This window comes from Onychostoma macrolepis, chromosome 08 (genome assembly GCF_012432095.1).
Source record: "Onychostoma macrolepis isolate SWU-2019 chromosome 08, ASM1243209v1, whole genome shotgun sequence".
NCBI classification, from domain to species: domain Eukaryota; kingdom Metazoa; phylum Chordata; class Actinopteri; order Cypriniformes; family Cyprinidae; genus Onychostoma; species Onychostoma macrolepis.
Genome location: NC_081162.1, coordinates 14,378,353 through 14,388,677, shown reverse-complemented (window position 1 = coordinate 14,388,677; position 10,325 = coordinate 14,378,353). Strand labels below are relative to the sequence as shown.

Sequence of the window (10,325 nt, the reverse complement as noted above, 5' to 3'; positions counted from 1 at the left end):
AGCTGGTTCGTTTTTAACTGGTAAAACGAATATAGAGAGCTGTCAAATTCAGGTTTGCTCTACATGTGTTTAGAACTAGAATTGACCTTTATATTTTTGGGTTTAAGGGTTATGAAAGCCTCAAAATATACATAATTTTATTTACATTACCATAACATTTATTTTTATTGAGCAACAAGATTCAGTTATGATTTCCATATTTACTTGGTAGCAATGATTAATACCTACTTAAAAACTAATACCATACTTTATCATAAAACCATACTTTAAAATAAATGTCTTTAAATTATACAAAAAAAAATATATAACAAATTTAAAGAAATATCACACAAATATACCAATGTAAGACAATAAACAGAATAACATTTAAATGTTTGGGGTCAGTAAGATTCTTATGCTCACTAAGGCAAGGCAATATTGTGAAATGTTTATACATTTTAAGATAACCTTTCTATTTTAATATATTTTAAAATGTAGTTTATTCTTTTGATGACAAAGCTGGATCTTCAGCAATCACACGATCCTTCAGAAATCATATATGTTGATTTGGTACTTAAATAATATGTCTTATAATTATCAATGTTAAAAACAGGGTTTTTTTTTTCCTGGAAACTGTGATACATTTTATTCAGGGGATTTTGATGAATAAAAGTTCAAAAGTATTTATCTGAAATAAAACTGTTTGGTAACATTATAAATGTCTTTACTGTCAAGTTTACATATCCTTATTGAATAAAAGTATTAATTTATTTTGAAAAAAAAAAAAAAAAACGTCTTACTAACCCCAAACTTTTGAACCATAGTAGTGTTTAGACAACTATTTAGACATTTTCTGTTTGTAAAAGGTTCATATATCCACCAAAAACACCCCAGGAAAAAGTAATTAAAGAAATTACTGGGATATTTAATGTTACTTCTGGGAAAAGCTCTAGTATCATTTGTTTCACATGCCACTTGAATTGATATTGTGTCATCTAATGCATTGACATTTAGATTTTTTTAAATGTGACTTAAGTATCCATAAGTATTCATGCATGCACATGCACATAAAAACAGCAATACAATGTTGCACACTAGTATAGACTTCACTGACCCTGGTTTCTTCACAGATCCTGTTTTTGCACCACTGCATCCATGATGCTGCTCACAAATGCCAGGGGAAACTTTTAAGTTTCCATGCTTATAGCACAAATAAATTGTGACCGATTCTGTAATGCAGCCGGTGACAATTTTATGACCGAGGATTCAGTACACTGGCCTATAATTCAGAGAATGGCAGTGACTTTTGTCTCAGGCTTATTAAAGACCATATTTCAGTCACATCATAAACAGCACAATCACCTTTACCGGTGGCTTAAGGGGGCCGGAGTGCATGGAGTGCAACAGCTATGACTGATTGGCTGGACATATGGTATGTAAATCAGCATTGATGATCTCAGATAAAACTGTCCGCCAAACTGCTGCCGGTTCTTTGAGATGTTATGGGCTCCAATTTCATCCAATAGATTCTTTGGAATAATAAAATAATATAACTGGAGTACACATCTTTTTTTTACACACTGCAGGAATTCGTCCTCATTCTTGGCATGCTTTTAGTTGATGGAGCAAATCTCAATTAAATCAAGACCAATAATGAATCAACAATAAAATATTCTTGTTTAAAAGCAGATGAGGTGGATTGACTGAATAGAGTCCTTATGATCAATACTGTAGTGTTGTTTTCCAATCATTTTGTTTCATGAGTGACTGAATCAAGCTCCAGAATGATATTCACTGCTGTATGTTGCTGTGCAATTTCATAAATGTATTCAGTCCATTTTGAAATGCCTATAGATTTTCATCCAAAATGTATTGACTGTATTCACACACACACACACACACACACATGTTTGTTTTTGTAAAAAGTGGGGACATCCCATAGGCCTAATGGTTTTTATACTGTACAAACTGTATATGCTATTGCCCTACACCAACCCTACACTTAACCTAACCCCTTACAGGAAACTTTGTGCTATTTCAGATTTTCAATACACTCCATTCTGTGTGATTTATAAGCGTTTTGAGGTGACATTGTGGGGGCATGGGGTAATGTCCTGGAAAGTCACCTTCTCCTTGTAATACCTAGGCCTATGTCGTACCCTTGTCAGTATACAAATTTATGTCCTCATTTGTCACTAAAACGCGCGCGGGCGCGCGCACACACACGCAAACACAAACGAACGGTTATGATAAAAGAACTTCATAAGACAAAATGCCAGTCATATTGACATCTGTAATCATCTTTACTCATTAGTTGGGAGACATTCGGAGTGACTTAGAAAGGAATATTTGATAAAAGAACACTGAACATTTCACCAGTCAGCGTGTAAGCATAAATATTTTACTACAAACATAATTAAAAGAGGCATTACGAATTCAGAAGCTGAGTATCATCAGGTATTCCTCCAAAATGCTGAATTAAACACTGATGGTGTTTAATTTTTCAAGAGGCTGCCGGAGGACTCTGAATATTCTGCGTGACGGGGAGTCTGTTTGCTTTCTGGTTCACTCCTAATTTTTGCAAACATCATTTGTCATGTGACGCGATAGTTCTCCGCCGCTATAATTTTTATTCGCGCCCTGATTTGAAATACGACGCGCGACAGGAACAGAAAAGTCAAGTTGTTTGCTCATAAAAAATGAATGAGATGTGAGATCCAGATATCTTTATTAATCTCATGAATTACTCAGCGTGACGGTAATTAAACCACCTCAGCTTCTCATTTATAATCATTAACTGCGGAGGAGGAAGAGAGATTTATGCGTAGGGTTATATGACTGCTCCATGTGTGTATCTGACGGTGTGATTTATATATTCATTTGTTTGTCTTTTCCTTCATCTTATTGATAATGCCTAATGTAACATTACATAAACACTCAGGCTGGCAGAGAAGTAGTTCTTGCTGACTACTGAATCATTAAATGCTGCGAGTGAACATGTGGTTTGGGGAAGACATGTCTGTCTGTGTGTGTTAACATGACTGAGTTTCTGTAATCTGACCGATTACAGCCGGTTGACACTAATGTTCTCTCTAAGGGAGAATCTCATAGGCCTACCTCCCATTTGTTCCTGTCGTCTTATCTCTCTCTCCTTTTCTCTCTCTGTCTCTTCTGCTTCTAGGTAGGCTATTTACATTTAACTGAGGTAAGTGGGATGTCTGAATGTCTATACATGCATTACATGATGTCTCTTCCGAATAGTGTATTAATGACTTCACTGTAGTTTTATCTGTCTGTCTGTCTGTCCATCCGTCCGTCTGTCCATCCATCCATCCATCCATCCATCCATCCATCCACAGCCAGGTCCGGAAGTATTCGGATACTGACTGAGTTTTTGTGCTTTTGCCTTATACACCACTACAGTGGATTTGAAATAAAACAATCAAGAGGTGATTGGAGTGCAGACTTTATTTGAGCTTTTTTAGCTTTATTTTAAGAAGTTCCACAAAAATATGACAATATGACACAGCCATTTTAAGCCAAGTACCTCCATTTTTAGGGGCTCAATAGTATTAACTGAGTATCTAATAGTAATAATATCTCAACTGAGACGTTCCCAGGTCCAGAAACATAGTAAATACATCGGTAAAACAGTCCATGTGACTCAACATCAATTTTGCGACGCTACGAGAATACGTTTTCCGCCATTTTGGAGAGTACCTAAGAACGTATTTGACGTAATCAGCATTGTTTACATTTGGGGGGAAAACGTGTGTATGTGTTGTGATACTTTCTAAAATGGCAGAAGACGCAACTCGGGGGAGAAGAATCGGTTGAGTAAATTATGTTATTTTTGTTTTCTTTGCACAAAAAAAAAAAGGATTCTCGTAGCGTCACAAAACTGAAGTTGAGCCACTGATGTCACATGGACTGTTTTACCGATGTATTATGTTTCTGGACCTGGGAACGTCTCAGTTGTGTTGCTGTCTATGGAGGGTCAGATAAGGCCCTTTCGCACCGCAGGAACCTTTTCATAGTACCCAAACTAATTGTGGAACCACCCACTTTTTGGCGTGTTCGCAACGCGGGAACTAGGAACTGTTTTAGTTCCCGGAACTCCGTTTGGAGGAACTAATTAGCTCCTACTTCAGAGTAGGGTCTAAAACAGTTCCATAGGAACTATCGTGACGTAAGTGTACGTTGATTGGCTAAACGCGTACGAAAACACCCTCACCCGCCATGATTTAAAACGCCGTGTAAACACATACTGTGTAAACATCACATCAACTTATATTTCGCAAGAATGGAGAACAGCGGTAGATGGACGGACGCTGAAGTGCAGGCACTTTTGAACATTTTGAACTCCTTTCCGATCTTTCAATCGTTTGACGTATAAGTTATGTCGACATTCCATGTCCATTATTGTGAACCCCGCAAGACACAACAAAAACACAGCTCCGATCACAGCGTCCTCCATCCTCCTGTTGTTAACGTTGTTCTTCTTTGTTTTCGTTGTTGAACGCCGTGCACAAATGACGTCGCTGTCGACCGGCTTACGTCACTTCTTAGTACCCACTGTTGGTGCGAATGCAACCCTTTAAATGGTACTGGGGAATAGTTCACGCAAAATCGTCCCAGTACTTTAGTACTGTACATTTAGTTCTGGAACTAAAGCGGTGCGAAAGGGGCTATAGCTCTCCGATTTCATCAAAAATATCTTAATTTGTGTTCCGAAGATGAACGAAGGTCTTACGGGTCTGGAACGACATGAGGGTGAGTAATTAATGACAGAATTTTCATTTCGAGGTGAACTAACCCTTTAACTTTAGACTGCCTGTAGTCTGGAGCCCATGGACATCACCAAATTCCGAGTTTCATCCCTGGAGATGCTTTGCCAGGTCTTCACTGCAGCCACCTTGAGTTGCTGCTTGTTTGTGGGTCTTTCTGCCTTCAATCTTGTGTGCTTTGTATCGTGAGCTGTTCCTTTCTTTCACCATACCTTTCTCTTCCCTTTATTTTGCTACAAGTTAATTTTGGTTTCATCAGTCAAAAGAATCTTATTCCAGAACATGGGAGGCTTTTTTAGATGTTTTCTGGCAAAGTCTAATCTTGCTTTCCTGTTCTTGAATGTTACCAGTGGTTTGCACCTTGTTGTAAACCCTCTGTATTTACATTCATGAAGGCGTCTCTTGATTGTAGATTTTGACAATGATGTTCCTACAGTACCTCCTCCATAGTATTCTTGATCTCTGTTGATGTTATGAAGGGGTTTTTCTTCACCATGGAAAGGATTCTGCGATCATCCACTTTAGTTGTCTTCCGTGGTCTTCCAGGCCTTTTGATATTTTTGTTGAGCTCATCAGTGCTTTCTTTCTTCTTAAGAATGTAGCCAACCGTTGATCTGGCCACACCTGAGATTTTTGCTATCTTTTATAGATTTATGTTGTTTTTTCAGCTTAATGATGGCCTCCTTCACAAGATCTCCTCGGACTTACAATTGGTAGCACCAGTCAAACAGCTTCCAAAAGCCAATTTGATACCTCATATCAACTCCAGACCTTTTATCTGCTTAATTTGTCTTGAAGTAACGAGGGAATAGACAGCAAATGGTCAATTAACCTCTTCTTAGTCAACTGTCCAAATACTATTGAGCCCTTGAAAATGGAGGTACTTTGCTAAAAACGGCTGTAACTCTTAAATGATAAATGTCATATTTTTGTGGAATCTCCTAAAATAAAGCTAAAAGTCTGCACTTCAATCACATCTTGATTGTTTTATTTCAAATCCATTGTGGTGTATTAAGGCAAAAGCACAAAAACTCAGTCAGTGTCCGAATACCTCTGGACCTGACTCTTGTCTGTCTGATATACACAGTTAGTATATGATCCCGGATCACCTTTGTCAATAATCAGAAACTTTACTAAACTAAGTTCACGCATAATCATAAAATTCTACACATCCACCATCCACCAGTTTTAATAAATATCTTAGCTCTTGGCTAGTTTGATAACCCATAGAAGTGTTGTACTTTCAGCTCTGTTGAACACATTTTATCATGTTTAAATCCATTCCGCAGACTTCTGCAGATTTTCCTCCGAAATCAGCACAGAAAATGCAAAAAAAAGTCAGCAGATTCCGTCTGGGCCTAGTCATGTGTTATCTTTGCCTGGGGCACTGAGTGAACCAGGACTTCCACCGCCACCCCTTCAAAATAAAAAAGGTGCATGACATCCTGATCTTGTAGTATTTGTGCAAACTGAGTTCTTCTTTTGTGTGCAAGACATTTTAAAATCTGTCTCTGAGGTGATCTCTGTCAGAAAGAAACTGAAGAGAGAGATTTGAATTTTGTTGGCATTTTTCTCTTGCTTTCACTTTTCTCTCTTATCCATTTCATCTCTCCTGCACTTCCTCCCTCTCTTTTAATCTTTGTTCTGCCTTTCTCTGCAGTGTGGGCTGAGATAATGAACACACAGAGATGTAGGGACCCGCTTTGTGTTTGTGATTGCGTTCTGTTTGTCCCTTTCTGATCATAATGGAGGAGACATTCGCACAGGTGTGGGTATGTGTGTTTAATTCTCTCACCACACTGACAGCTGGAGAGCAGAACAGCGGAGAATCCAGACTTGAATAACTCCCGCTCAGGGCAGTATGTTTTGTACAATCACCGCAGTAATAACACCTCAACAGAGTGAACAGTGTACATATGTCTGCTTTATTTTTTTCAGTCACATATAGTACCTTAGAGGAAGAGCTTCAGCATAGAGGTGTGCATAAAAAAGAGAGAGAGTGTGCGGCTCAAGGACATGGTATGGTCACTTACATCTTGTACTCCATTACACATGACTATCATATCCAGACCCCTCACAGAACATCAAGTGAAGAGTTATGATAGGAAATTCACATTTCATAAGATCATCTCATCAGAACATTTGTGTGTTTGTATGTGTGTTGATGTTGTGCATGCAGATGTATTCAGCCTGGAATAAAGCCTGAAGCATCTTCACTATTGTAAATGCGTGTGTCCTGACCTTGCCCCTGGCTGAGGTTAATGATGATCAGTTGGGAAATATTGCATCATCAATATCATGTCTTTCATTCTGATTGAAACTCGCGCTATTTATCATGGATAAAGAGGATTATCTTTCGGGCAGTCAAGAGCAATAGACAAAGTGAATAATACTGTTACTGCTAAATAGTCATTTGGCGCTATTAAACGTCTTTAATAACAACTAACATAATAAGTATATTAGTAATGGCACTAGCCCTTACTCCAGTCGTCTTCTCATGTGTCACAAACCATTATACATTTTTCTTTAGGATTCATTAAAAGTTCAAAAGAACAGCATTTATTTGAAATAGAAGTCTTAAATGCCATTTATAATCAGTTTAATGCATCCTTGCTTCCACTAAAAGTTTTGGAAGATCTTTTTTTAAGAGTTTTAAGAGTTCTTCTCCACAAACTTTGTATTTATTAAAATTAGCTGGGATGTGATGGACTGAATATAGACACGTTTAAATTCATTGAATTCATGTTTATGCATGTATGATGTGTCTTTTTGTGTGTGTTTGATAAAGAGTTTTAATAAAACAGTTATGTTTTTATTTACATTTATCTTTATTTATGCAGCTTCCATGCTCTCAATTATAGACCATTCTATTGAATGAAAAGAGCTATAAATGTATCCCGTTGATACATAAACAAAGAGTTTTTTTTATTCTTTTTTTTTTTTTTTTCTGGCAATTTAAACTTAAAAGTGATTGTTTGTATAGAGACTCATAATAAATCTCTCTCAAGTAAATAAATGTGAATATGCAGCCAGTGTAGCTTCTTTTTTATTTTCTGATGACATTCAGCTACTTTCAAATTCTTTGACCTGCAGACTTGTGCAGATTAACTGGATTTGCACATTTATTGCCCACTGGAATTATATAAAATATTATATATTGTATAAATATATAAAATATATATTATATAAAATGTAAAACATTTTATAGAATCATTACATAAAAATAATCATATAAATATAGTATAAAAAGCATTCCTCATATAACAATTAAGTACACATTCTCACTTGCTTATTTAACATTGTCACTGTAGATTAATAGATTATCCAGTGCATGCAGGGTTCCCACTGTCCTCTTATTATTATTGCTCCTTTAAACAGCTTTAACTTTTTATCCCTATAGTAAAAACTCAGCAAACTTTGCTTGCATGAAGGGTAAGTGGCTAATTGCATTTTATGTCATTCTGGTATGGATGGGAGGTATGGTTGCCTAGCAACCGACAGAACGTCAGGCCCTCTACCCCGTTTGAGCTCAAGACTTAAATTTTCACATGAGAGTTACTCAACTCATGGGGAACAAATTTGCCTCAAGGACCCACACGTTACACAGTGAAAAATGCTTTAGTATTTTTCAGTAAAAGCTTTACAAATCTTATTATTATTATATAAGTCATATACGAACATGAAATCTGATATGATGACACAGATTTCTTGAGTTTTTATGACTGTGTGTAAGACCATCAATGCAAATCCATGCAGTAGACTAATGTTAAAGGGATATTCTGGGTTCAATACACATTAAACTCAGTCAACAGCACTTGTGGCATAAAGAAAAAAACAGGAATTGAGGTTACAGTGAGGCACTTACAATAAATGGGGCCAGTTTGAAGCTTATCATTTTATAAAATCACTTAATCTGTTATTGTATTATCTGACATGTGAAATTGCTCTTGTCACTTTTTTTGTCATTATTGATTGTGTTTTAGGCGTTATGTTGTCACAAAGTTGCAAAATTGGATACAACGTTAGCATGCATATTGTTTATGTCTTGTGGCTATAGATCCTAATAATTCCTTCTTAGCTACGTATATTTGTGATTAGGATTGTGACATTGGCAGTGTTTCCAATGTGGGACTGTGGGACCTTTACGGTGGCCCAGTAGTGCACAACACAAAAAAAATTCCACAACACAAAGGAAACAAGCCGCAACACAATGGAAAGAAGTTGCAGCAAAACGGAAACAAGCCACAATGAAATTAGTCCTACGCATTGTGGTGTGGCGACTCCGTTGTGTTGTGCTCTTCTGGGCCACTGTAGACCTTGGACCCTAAATAGGGGTCCAGGTTATACCCGACCATGTAAGAAACCTTTGTACATTTTTAAAGTTCAAATGCATAAATCTGGTGCATGTTGAGAGCAGAATTAAGAGCTTCAACCCTGTTTTAGTGACTAAATTGATACAATTTTAAAATCGGACAAATAAACTAAACTTTAAAGTGGACTCAAACCTTTTTATTGTGTCTCAGTTCATATTACATTTACAGTTGTATTTATAGGAAGCCAAATAATTTGAATATAACAACATTAACAATGTTATTATTATCTGTGTTCTGTGTAACAAATGTTACAAATCTTGTGAAGCGCAGTGAACTTCTGTCCTAAAATTCTAAACTTCTAAAAATGTTAGAAGTTTGTGAAATTGTAAAACTAAAAGTTAACCTCGTGCAGGTTAGGTTCCCAAATGCCCACTAATCTCACAACACATGCAGAGATGGAGTTTATTGATTTACTGTGAATGAGTCACTCCAAGATGCTAAAAACATCATGTATCATGAGCTGCTTATGTGTAAAAGAATACATTGCTGCGTTTCACTCTAAAATAACTCACAACAGAATACCTATCTTTTTACATCAATGTTAACCTACAAAATGTGTTAAATAAATGTATACTTAAGTAAACCTACTGTATCTGAAAAATGAGTTTAATTTGTATCTCTACCAAAAAATAAATAAATAATTATTCCAGTTTTTCCAAATTCAATCCTTGATTCAAATTTCTCATAGGCTTAATAGATTTGGTCTAAAGAGAAAATAATTAATTACTATTTTTTGTTTGAAAACTACACAGAAAATAGCTACCAAAATAAATGTTGGTAACTGCAGTTTGACTAAAAGTAATGACTAAAAGTTGACAAAAATGTAATGACTTTTCGTCGACTAAAACTAGACTAAAACTAAAAGACTCAAATGACTAAAATGTGACTAAGACTGTTAAGCAATTTCGTCTCAAGATAAAGACTAAGACTAAATCAAAAATGCCTGCCAAAATTAACACTAGAATAGAGGAAAAATATTAAAATGAATTCAAAAGCACAGGGACCAACTACGCACACACAGCGAGTATGGCCTGTCATTGTCTATGCAGCAGCTCAGCGATGTACCTCACTAGAGATGGCAGCAGTGGCACACATATTTTGCCCATGTGATAAATATGTAAACAAATGCACATCAACACACACATGCAAACAAAACAGTCTCCTGTTCTGTTTTTAACCTGATTGT

General features: G+C 36.4%; 1 long non-coding RNA gene across 1 annotated transcript; it reads left to right on the top strand.

Annotated features, from left to right (window-relative positions):
• The first annotated feature begins 3,159 nt into the window (after positions 1-3,159).
• Positions 3,160-6,988, top strand: LOC131545423 (uncharacterized). The gene is made up of 3 exons (XR_009272426.1): positions 3,160-3,184; positions 6,056-6,199; positions 6,705-6,988. It is a non-coding gene; the product is annotated as an uncharacterized LOC131545423 (long non-coding RNA).
• The last annotated feature ends 3,337 nt before the right edge of the window (positions 6,989-10,325 follow it).